We start from the raw sequence: 12,015 nt of genomic DNA, 5'->3' as shown, positions 1-12,015 counted from the left end.
AATAAAATAAAATGCCTGTTGGAGACACTAAACAAGGCTGATATTCTTTTCTGTATACTTAAACATAATTATGATGTTTGAAATTATTTATAATTCCTGATGATAGAAAACGTGAACTTCATTGGAAATACATAATTAGTTTATGTAAAGAAGATTTGGATCCAGGCTTAATGGAGGGGAACAGTGCTCTTTAACAAGTTTTAACATTACTAACAGAAAATAAAATGAGAAAGAGAAGCCCTGAGTGGAAATGTTATAGCAAATCAGGAAAGAGTCTGGAGAAAATAATTAAATTCTTAAGGAAAGGAGAGAAGAGGACACAAAGTTGGAATAGATTCCTTTAAGTCTGGATTTGCAGGACACATGACTGCTGTCCCAGGATTACTGCTTGGAGAAAAAAAATGCATTGAAAAATGTACTTTAAAAATTGGGGGGGGTGGAGTGGCAAAGGATGGATTACCCAATTAGTTCTCAATGTTGAAACCCTATCATCCAACGTATATAAACAGCATCCTCAACCACTTAGATAACTTTTCCATTCTGGCTGTTACAATGGCTTACTTTCTATTAGATTACCTCCTTCTGTACACACAGATTATATACCCCCTTTTTCAGAGGCACACACACACATGAGATGTGTCATTCTTTCATTAAATTCTTTGTGAAGTTCTGGACACCTGGGTGGCTTAGTCCATTAAGCTTCTGCCTTCAGCTCAGGTCATGATCCCAGAGTCCTGGGATCGAGCCCCGCGTTGGGCTCCCTGCTCCGGGGAGAGCCTGCTTCTCCCTCTGCGTGCCGGTTCCACTGCTTGTGCTCACTCTCGCTCTCTCCCTCTCTCTGACAAAAAAAAAAAAAAAAAAAAAAAAAAAAAAAAATCTTTAAAATTAAATTCTTTGTGATGTTCTAAATGAGTTACAATTACTATCCAGTCTTTTTTTTTTTCTTCAAGAAAATAAAAGGAAAAAGACTCTTTAAATAATTGCTTGTAGATGTTGCTTAGAAATCTCACATCGGGTTCTCCCACAGCCCCCGCGGCGGGTCGCCCCAGCTCGGCAGCGGGAAGAGCGGTAACGGCCAGGCAGGCCAGCTTCGCGAAGTCTCTCGGCGCGCCGCGGCCCGCAGGCACCAGGCACGCGTACGCCCCGCCGCCACCATGACCAAGAAGAAGGTCAGCTCCGCGAAGGGGGCGGCGAAGGAGGAGCCCAAGAGGAGGTCGCCGAGGTTGTCAGCTAAACCTGCTCCTGCAAAAGTGGAAATGAAGCCCAAAAAGGTGGCAGGAAAGAATAAATCTTCAGACAAAAAAGTGCAAACAAAGGGGAAAAGGGGAGCAAAGGGAAAACAGCCTGAAGTGGCTAACCAAGAAACGAAAGAAGACTTACCTGCAGAAAATGGAGAAACTAAAAATGAGGAGAGTCCAGCCTTCGATGAAGCAGGAGAGAAAGAAGCCAAGTCTGATTAATACCATAAACCATGTCTTATCAGTGGTCCCTGTCGCCCTTGTACAATCCAGAGAAATGTTTTTATCAACTATTTTGTAAATGCAAGTTTTTTAGTAGCTCTAGAAACATTTTTAAGAAGGAGGGAATCCCAACTCATCCCATTTTTTTAAGTGTAAATGCTTTTTTTTAAGAGGTGAAATCATTTGCTGGTTGTTTATTTTTTGGTACAACCAGGAAATAGTGGGATATTGAATGTGAGAGGCTTTGACTGTCTCGGGTGTCAGCTCAACATTTCATAGATGGGGTAGTTTTTATATCCTATAATACCAAGCATAATAAATGGCAATTTGGAGTCGGTCGTGCATTTACTATGTCTTGAATATTTTAAATTACTTCTATTCCCATGCTGTTTTTGGTAGAATTGCTTCCTAAAGAAAACCACTGCTAGATTTTGGCTCTCCCAGTCAGAATTCTTGTGTACTCTGTAACATCTTGGTCGTGGTAGTCCAGGTTTCCTAGTAACTCTGTTAATATACTGTGCAAGATTGAGAATTTGAGTATGTAGTGTATATGATATTACACTGTGAATTAATGGGACTTAACAATGTAACAGTGTATCAGCATTTGAAGATCTTGGTCCTTAATATACTGTTAAGGAAAATTTGCCTCCAAATTTTAAGCTGGAAGGACACTGGAATAACTTTTAGAAAAGAATCACAACTACATGGTTTTTTTTTTATTTTCGGTACATACGTTAAGAATTGTGTACAAATTGAAATATCTGTACTGATCCTTAAAACAACCAATAAAAACTCAATTAAGAAAAAAAAGAAATCTCCTCACATCATAATATCCTTTCTTTGGACATGCTCTGTTTGCAGCAAGCTAATTGGGTAATGTGAAAAGCATGTGGGATTTATGAAATATTAACAATAGGAATTATAATTGTGATTTACAAAATGTGTTCAGTACAGATTGTATTCGTTTCTTATAAAGTTAACATATCTCAGATTTTGTGACTTAAAAAATACAAATTGTGAACTGTTTCTGTGACTTAATCTCACAGTTTATAATTTCATAACAAAACTTAATAACTGACCATTATTATGAATTTAGAAATGAATTTCAGGGGACTATGGAAGAGTTGGGAGAATTTTTCATTCTAATATGTCTTCAAAGAAAGAACTCTCCCTCTTTTACTAATAGAGAGTAATGGGGAAAAAAATAACAGTGATTACATGTGCATATACCTGGGATATTGTTTTGTTTGTGCTTTCCTCAAAAGTCATGTGATTATTTTGCATTAAAAACAAGAAGGAAACCCACTTGCTCACCGACAGTCAATCATTCTTTGAGAAATGATCATTTGATAAGCACTGTTGCCACATCTTAGGATTTCACAAACCCTAAGAAACCGATTTGCTTAAATGAATCTTATAGTTGTAACTATGAAATAATTATAATATAAGAAGACGTCTCACATTTTTATTGACCCATTTTATCCCCACCAATGTAGTTCACAGGTAAATTTTTCTCTGCAACTATGAGAAAAGACAAACAAGCCAAGACTAAATTAATGCAAAATATAATAAAGGCATTTTTTTTGGTGTTGCAAAAATGTAATTATCTAAAGTCTTTGCCTTAAGAGTAGGAGATTTAAGATTTGTGAGGCACATCTGGTATCAAGCCCATTTTCTGCTACACTACGTTATTTTTAAACATATTTATTTCATTACTATAGCAGGACCAATAATAAAAATGCATTTGAGTTGTTTTGTTTTTAAATGTCTAAAGAAACGAAATTATCCTCTTTTGCCATCCAAATGCCAGATTTCAGGTAAACTGAAAATGAAAAATACATAACAAAACAAAAAACTAATGCAAAAACCTAAGGGTTTTACTAAATACTGTTTACTGAGCCCCAGGATGTTTTAGTCTCATGGTTGAAAAAGCCTGTTCTTATGTATTGGTATCAGAAGCAGAATATAAGGACTAACATATATACTTTAAGATACTATGGATTTATGTTATTGTGACCACTGAAGGGATATGCAGTTACTCTGGAAAAGATGTTTTGACTACAGATATCCCTTACTTAAAACTCAGACTTCTTAATTTATTAACTTAGTTTATTATTTGTGGACCTCAATTATCAGGCTTTGTATTAGACACCTAACAAGAGGATAGACTCTCCGTTGAAAAAATACAAATAAAATGTTTTTTTTTCTTAAATACTGCTTAAAGATTCTTTACAAAGTTTTGTTTAACATCATATTTGAGAAGAGGTGTTTTCATTCTCCTTTGTGCTTTTCTATTTGGAATTGATAATGACCCAGGGTTCTCTAGAAGGCACAGAGTAATCTATATTGGAAAATTCTTACTGGTTGAGCAAGATGTAAAGGGGAGAGATATTTTGTTTCCATGGTGATCAAATCTACTCTCTTGATACAGTTGGATTTGGACCTATAGGGAGTGTTTACAACTGAAACTTAACATATCTTTTATTCACTTTCAAAAGAAATAGAAAGCAACTTGACATTTATGTATCTATTTTATACATCTATAATTTATATTATATACCTATATTTATATGTCTACAATATATCTATAACCTTGTCTGTGAGGCCAGTCAACTTCAAAAATATTTAATGTTAGCCAACATATTGGAATCCTTCAGCATTATTCACTTGAAATTTTATTTATTTATTTATTTATTTATTTATTTATTTACAAATGCAGTTCTTAACCATCTGATGGATGCTGGGCTATATAAACATAAGCAGAGGGGTGCCCGGGTGACTTAGTTGGTTAAGTATCTACCTTTGGCTCAGGTCATGATCGTGGGGTCCTGGGATTAAGCCCCATGTCTGGCTCACTGCTCAGGAGGGAGACTGCTTCTCCCTTTCCCTCTGCTGCTCCCCCTGCTTGTGCTCTCTCTCTCTCTCTGTCAAATAAATAAAATCTTTTAAAAAAAATTTAAAAATAGAAAAATAAATAAACATAAGCAGACAGCAAATATGAATAAGGAAAGAGAACTATTTTGAATCAACTTCCAGGATGGCTAGGTAAGAAACTCCATGAATCTGACCCTCTGGAAAACAATGAAACTGGTGAAAATTACCAAAAATAAACATATAAAGTATGTTAATTTTGAGCTAGCATTATAGCAAATGAAGTAACATTTATTCAAGAAAATCTGCTAAATCTAAATGAGAACAGTAAGAGCTGATGAAAGTGGAGCCATGACCCACTGCCTTACTCATCTTCTTCCCAACTCAAGATTATAGAAGCTCATCGGCAGGTTGTGTTTCTAAAAGGTGAGGTTTCCTCTCCCAGTTCCCAGAATTGCTGGAAGAAAGAGTCCACCAGAATTTCTTACTCCTCCCAGCTTCATATTTTATAGGCTAAATTTCAGATGAGTGCAGCCAAGAGGCCAGGGGCTCCTTCTTCACCTATCCTTTATTCATATGATAAGGTTCTATTTAAGAAATGGCAGGCTGAGATTTCTGTAATAAAATGTAAAATTAAATCACCTGCAATGGAAAAATATCCTAAAGAGGGTTCAAATGGATCTTAACTGGCAGAAGAAATGATTTGCAAACTTAAATATTGATTGATAGAAATTATGCAATCCAAACAACAGTAAGACAAAGACTAAGAGAAAACCTTAAAATCAGCAAGGTAATATCAGTTCATTACATATAGTGGGAGTCTGAAAAACTTATGAGCTTGCTTTCCAGCAAACAAAAGAGAGGCCAGGAAGCAGTGATATGACATATACAAAATACTATAAGAAATAAGAAAAAACAACAACTAAGACTTTTATACCCAGCAAAACTATCCTTTGGAATGCAAATGAAAACATAGACAGTTCATAGTAAAGAAAAACTGAGAGATGGTGTTACTATCAAACCCAGTTTACAAGATATACCAAAGAAAGTTGTTTCAGATGAAAACAGATGTACCCAGACAGTAATTTAAATCCACAAGAGAAAAGAAACAAAACAAAACCATGCACTAGTAAAGATGATTATGTAATTGTAAAAGATCATTTCTATGAATATTTTTTCTCCTTTCTTCTCTTAACTGATTTATACATCAATTATATAAAATCATATTTACAAAACAATATTCTAGGATCTATGTCACACATATAATTATAATATATTTCTCAATAATCACACTAAACTGGCGGATGGGATAAAAGAAATATCAGTGTAAGGACATGACACCAAATGTCAGCTACAATAAGGAACAACAGTTGAGGAGAAACAGAAATATAAATAAAAAGATAATTTAAAAGCTCTATAAAAAAACTCTATCAATAATTACCTCAAATATTAATGGAATAAACTACCCAAAGTGTTCCTAGACTTGATTAAAACAAACAAACAAGATTCTACTACATGCCATCTACTGGAAACATCCATTTGACTCAAAGACACAAGTAGAAAGTAAAATGAAAGAAAAAGTCACATCATTCTGTTGGCAACAGTAAGAAATTATGAGTGCCTATTCTAATATGAGACAAAATGGATAAGACAAAAATGTTACTAGAGAAACAAGTACTTTTCTAATTATAAAAGTATTACATAACATCAGTATTATATAAAAATTATGTAGAATTATGTGCATGTATGCAACTAACTACATATATATGTACATGTATATACAATATATATAAAATGTACAGTGGTTTGATAGCAAAACTATTTTCCACATGCCAAATAATGAAATTAGGCCCATTATCTTACTCTATATACAAAAGTCAACTCAAAATATATTAGATTTATATTTAAGACTGTAAAAAAATGTAAGACCATAAAGCTATTAGATTAGAAGAAAAACATAGGAAACCTTGACATTGCTATGGGCAGTGATTTCTTGGATATGACCTAAAAGTATAGGCAACACAAGTAAACATAGAGAAAAGGGATTGCGTCAAAATAAAAAGCTTCTGCACAGCCAAGGAGACCCAACAGAGTAAAGAGAGAGCCTAAGAAATGGAAGAATTTATTTGTAAACCATACATCTGATAAGGGGTACTTCACTATCATCAGAGAAATGCAAATCAAACCGTAATGTGCTATCACCTCACGGCTGTTATAATAGCTATTATCAAAAGGACAAAATATAAAAAGTGTCAGTGAGGATGTGGAAAAAAGGGAACCTTTATATGTCATTGGTGAAAATGTAAATTGGTGCAACCACTATGGAAAACATATGGAGTTATGGAGATTCCTCAAGAAATTGAAAATAGAACTACCATATGATTCAGAAAACCCCTTCTGTTTATATATGAAAAGTAGATAATATCAGTATCTCAAAGAGATACCTGCATTCCCATGTTTATTGCAGCATTATTTGCAACAGCCAAAATGTGGAATGAATCAAGTGTCCATCAACAGAGAATGGAATATTATTCAGCCATGAGAAGGAAGGAAATCCTGCCATTTTTAAAACATGGGTAAACCTGGAGGACATTTTGCTAAGCAAAATAAGCCAGACACAGAAAGGCAAATACTGTATGATCTCACTTTTATATGGAATAAAGAAAAAAAAGTTGAACTCAAAAGAGCAGAGCAGGACAATGTTTACCAGGAGTTTTGGGGTGGATGGGTTGGGATTGGTCAAAGGGTACAAAGTTGCACTTACATAGTATGAGTGTCTAAAGATCTAATGTACAATATAGTTGATAAATATAGTTGATAATATTATATTGAATAATGGAAATACATTAAGAGAGTAGATTTCAGTTGCTCTCACCACAAACAGTGTGACATGATATGCTAATTAGCTTGACTTCAGTAATCATTTCAATTATTATATCAAATCATCATGTACATTTTAAATATATATAATTTTTATTAAGTATATATATAAATAAAAGACTACTGGTATACCTGGATAGCCTAGAGATATGTTCTTGCCCCACTTGTCAGCCTCCCAAATTCCAGTCATTCTAAAAATTAGATTGCTAGATTTTGCTTATAGTACTTAGCATTACCTGAATTTTTATGCACATGTATATATTTTTCTGTTTTTGTCAGTTCACACCTCACTCATTATTATATGAACATTATGATATAAACAACAAGAGGAGAAGGAACATATTACTCTTATACTGTAGTGTCTAGTATAGTGCTTGACATACTACACATGTATACATACTCATATGTGATAATTCTAGATTCTACCATGTCTTCTTTTGAGTCACTAGAGAATTCTTAAGTAGCGATATATGAATTTTAAAGTAAAAACTTAAGATCTGAGTTAAAAAATATGCATTACTTTTTGTGTCTCTGATCTATCACACCCTCAGCTTATCATACCTAGATACCCAAGTACACTCCCATTGCCCCCCCAGGGCCCAGCTTGGATGTGTGTATATGAGTAGACAGACAGCTGCTCTTTCATCTTTCTCTGTCACTTCCCTAAACCTGCATAATTCAAGAAAGTCTTTTTGGAGAAAAATACCAATAATCTGATTTTGGAGAACCTCCTGAGTAAACATACATTAAATACTTACAGAGTCAACATTATGGAATAAGTGAATGATATTCAAAACATACCTTTCCCCTTCTCAACAACAAGTCTACTAGAACAGTAACACCAAATTCTCTAGTAAATAGAATTTTTGCAAAGAAAACGTTTGAGCTGTTGTTACAATTTCAAGACTGTGTATTTTCCCCACTAGACCACATAGATGTACTAATATATTAAGGTGTTTGTTTTTTTTTAAGTTGGAATCATATTGACTCATTTTAGTAAAGCAAACTTGTTTTGTGAAATAAAAGCATTAGCTAAGAATAATGTTTATATTGACAATTAATAAAAGTAAAAATAAATTTTCTTTAATAAAATATAGTAAACAGGGCACCTGGGTGGCTCAGATGGTTAAGCGTCTGCCTTTGGCTCAGGTCATGATCCCAGGGTCCTGGGATCGAGTCCCGCATCAGGTTCCCTGCTCCCTGGGAGCCTGCTTCTCCCTCTGCTTCTCTCTCTCTCTCTCCCTCTGTCTCTCTCCCTCTGTCTCTCATGAATAAATAAATAAAATCTTTTAAAAAATAAAATAAAATAGTTTAAAAATATAGTAAACATATTTTTTTAAAAAAGGGGAGGGGGTAAAAAAAATAAATAAATAAATTCTTATGGTAAATAGGAAACTGTTTGTCCAAGCCAGTTTTAAAAACATGGCTTAAAAGTCAGATTTACTTTATAGTATGTCCCAATTTAATGAAATTCAGTAGACAATTTTAACAAATCTTTGTAACATGTCTTTGTGAGGAAACCATGTTGCTGAAGATTCAGTACCATTTCAAAAGGTTCTTATAAAAGGCCATTCAATGTTAATCTGCAAGTTACAGTGCTTATAACACCTTAGGGTAATATTTGGATCTACGATTCTCTATTTGCTCCTCTCAGCTAACATTAGACAATTCAATAGGCAGAGAAAATGCTAGTTCGGCTTCTTGTTCATTAGCATGCCTGAATTTAGGGATATTTGATTTTATTCTGGCAATTAAAATGTAAATCAGACATATTGTCACCATGAGTTTCTCCATGGGACACATATTCCTTACTCCTTGCTCTGTGAAGAACCATTTGCTATACCATCTCCTTGAGCTAAAATTTCATTTTGCATTTATTCAGGCATGAAATGCATCATGCTGCCTGACACATAGCAGTAAAATATTTTGTCTATTGTCAGTTTCAACTTGTTGAACAACTATTTCAGATGGAAGGAAGAGCCTCCAAATAGAGTAGAAAAATTGGCACCCAAAGTCATCTTATCTTATTTTCCCAAACTTTCCCAATGCCCCTGAAATTCTTACTCTAAGCTGTTCTCTTCTCAATATACTTGCTTGAACTGACCTGACATTGCCAAATGTTTATACTATTGTAATGATCTAGTATTGTCTACTTTAGTTTACTTTTTAGTAGAGAGGATGGCTCGGCTCCTTGAAATCAGGCCTGTGGTGAGCCAGGGTTTATGTCCTCAGAGGATATGGAAATTACCATCTGCTATTGTCAGCTGAATTATTGCTACTTTGGTCACAGAAATACTCAGTAAGCCATAGAACAATTCATTGATTTCCATCTCCGTGTTTTTTATTCATTCATTTGATAATCTTTTACTGATTGCAATGATATTAAAATTATAATGCCAAATAAATTCTTCTGGTATTTAAAGAGATTCCATTTTTTATAGGGGAAATAAACAAGTGAGTCAATGATAAAATATTAAATTAGATCTTTGAATAGGTACAACACTATTATGAAGTAAAGGAATAAGGGGGAGGGGGAATGTCCCATTTTAGTTAGTGTTTTCCTAAAAGACACTACAGTAAGGCCTTGAGTACAGGTACTTCAGTTGGGAGCGATGAGGAATTACAATCAAGGGAGTGAGTAAAATGAGAAAGGAAGGAAAGAAGGAAGGGGGGAAGGAAGGAAGGAAGAGAAAGAAGAAAGAAAGAAAGAAAGAAAAGAAAGAAAGAAAAGAAAGAAAGAAAGAAAGAAAGAAAGAAAGAAAGAAAGAAAGAAAGAAAGAAAGAAAGAAAGAAAGAGAAAGAGAAAGAAAGAAAGAAAGAAAGAAAAGAAAGAAAGAAAGAAAGAAAGAAAGAAAAGAAAAGAAAGAAAGAAAAAGAAAGAAAGAAAGAAAGAAAAGAAAGAAAGAAAGAAAGAAAGAAAGAAAGAAAGAAAGAAAGAAAGAAAGAAAGAAAGAAAGAAAAGAAAGAAAGGTAATAGAAGGTATGTTAGTTAAGCTCAAAGACATTGAGGACCTGTTGAGAAATGGTATGGAGCATGCTCAGAACTATAGACTCATAGGACTGGAAACTGGACTATTTATATACCAACTCCCACTTTCTAATGGCAAAGGGTTGCCCCCTGGGTGTTAATTTCTCACATTTCAAAATAGAGAACTGCTTTCATTTAGCATAGCCCAGGGATGTTGGGAGAAAATTCTTGGGCAGAGAAGAGGAGAGATGCAGGCACTTGAGTTAGGAAGCTGCCAGCATGTGGAAAACACCTTATCACAGTTAAAGGTGAATGCAGCTTCACCTGGGGGGTGAGATGGATGAGATACAGCATCAATATTGTTTTCCACTGTCCCTTCCTTATCCTCTTAGTTAACAGTCATCTTAATTCCATGTTATCAGTATTAATGTCCCCATTTTACAGAAGAGAAAAGGTATTTTGTTTGTGTGTTTTCTTTTAGTGAATACATTTAAACCTACGCATACTTTCTGGATCCCCATGACCTAAATTAGATTGATTGAGATACTGAAAATTTTGAATTGCAACCTCTTTTAGAACTTTACCACTGGTCTGTGAGTACCACTGAAAAGAATTCCCTCTAATCACACAACTTGTAGTGTTTGATACTAACTCGTTTTTGTTTCTCCTACCTCCCTCCAATGCAGGTGATGAATTTAGAGGGGTGTTTTGAATGCTGTGGTTAAATGCTTGAGACCATCACTACACTCCTCAGCTCTGTTGTTCTTAGGGAGTTCTGTGTCCAGGCTACCTATAGAAGTAAAATAATATGATCATTCACTGATGCATGAGTCCTCCACTGCTTAGCCGTGAAGTTAGTACTAGATTGTAAGACTTGTTGATCTAGCTCTGACCTTAGGGCAAATTGGAAGATAACAGATTCTAATGTGGTTTCAGCTAAGTGACTATGCTTTCTGTGTAACCCAGTTCTGTATTGACTTCTCTGTTCTTAAGCCAAATTCCCCAGAACCTGAGGCTGTGCTTTCTCCCCCTAGTTTTTCCATCTCCACTCCTTAAATGACCTAATGTCTAAGAAGAGAGTTGGGAGTCTCTGCATGCTGGGATTGTCCCTTGCTATGTGACCTAGATACCCAGGTTTTGGCATAGCACCTAAGAGGTAGTTTGAATGAAGTATCAGTGCCTTGTAGCTTTTCTACCCAGATTACCCCCTGTTTATTGACATTGGAACAATATAAGACTGGAGTTGTATATTCCTTGCTTTGTCCACTCTCATGATATAAAGGATGAAACAAGCAGCTACAGCCAAACCTAGCCTGTCTGGATAAAATCAATTTCAAATGGATATTACCCTTCAAGACATGAAGAAGCAAATAATTTAACTAGACTGGGATAATTTGTAAAAGGAAATAGATATAGGTTAGGAAAGGCAGAATGTGAAGTGCCTTCTCTGGCTAAGATATAATGGGGAACTATTGATGATTTCTAACCATTCAGATGAGATTTCAAACCAGCTGGTCTGCTGCTTTTGGTTGAAATGCATGCAATGAATTTCAGCCTATCTCTTTGTTAAAAACTATTTGTGATACTTCTGTGATTAGGAAACCTGACTTTACTGGTGAATCCAGGATTCTAAATATTTTCCTTTAGTCTAAATGATTCCCACTGGAAGCAGGAGATATCTGTGTAATGCTTGGACAAATGTGGTTAATATAGGCTATCATTAATTTGTCAGGTCTAATTAATGGTATCAGTTACCAGATGCAGAGGGAGACCATTACACTTCCTAGGAGTATAAAAAAAGCAGTCAAGAATGCTGCTAAAACCTATACTCTCCCT

The 12,015-nt window shown here is 34.9% G+C and overlaps 1 pseudogene; it reads left to right on the top strand.

The window, feature by feature from the left end:
- Positions 1 to 1,154: 1,154 nt before the first annotated feature.
- Positions 1,155 to 1,494, top strand: LOC114199575 (non-histone chromosomal protein HMG-14 pseudogene; annotated as a pseudogene).
- Positions 1,495 to 12,015: the final 10,521 nt, after the last annotated feature.

The sequence above is a fragment of the Eumetopias jubatus genome, unplaced genomic scaffold (assembly GCF_037043125.1).
Source record: "Eumetopias jubatus isolate StellerSeaLion01/CBP00866 unplaced genomic scaffold, mEumJub1_p1.0 scaffold_10, whole genome shotgun sequence".
Classification (NCBI taxonomy): domain Eukaryota; kingdom Metazoa; phylum Chordata; class Mammalia; order Carnivora; family Otariidae; genus Eumetopias; species Eumetopias jubatus.
Note: the sequence above shows the minus strand (reverse complement) of the source record. Positions and strands in the feature narration are given on the sequence as shown.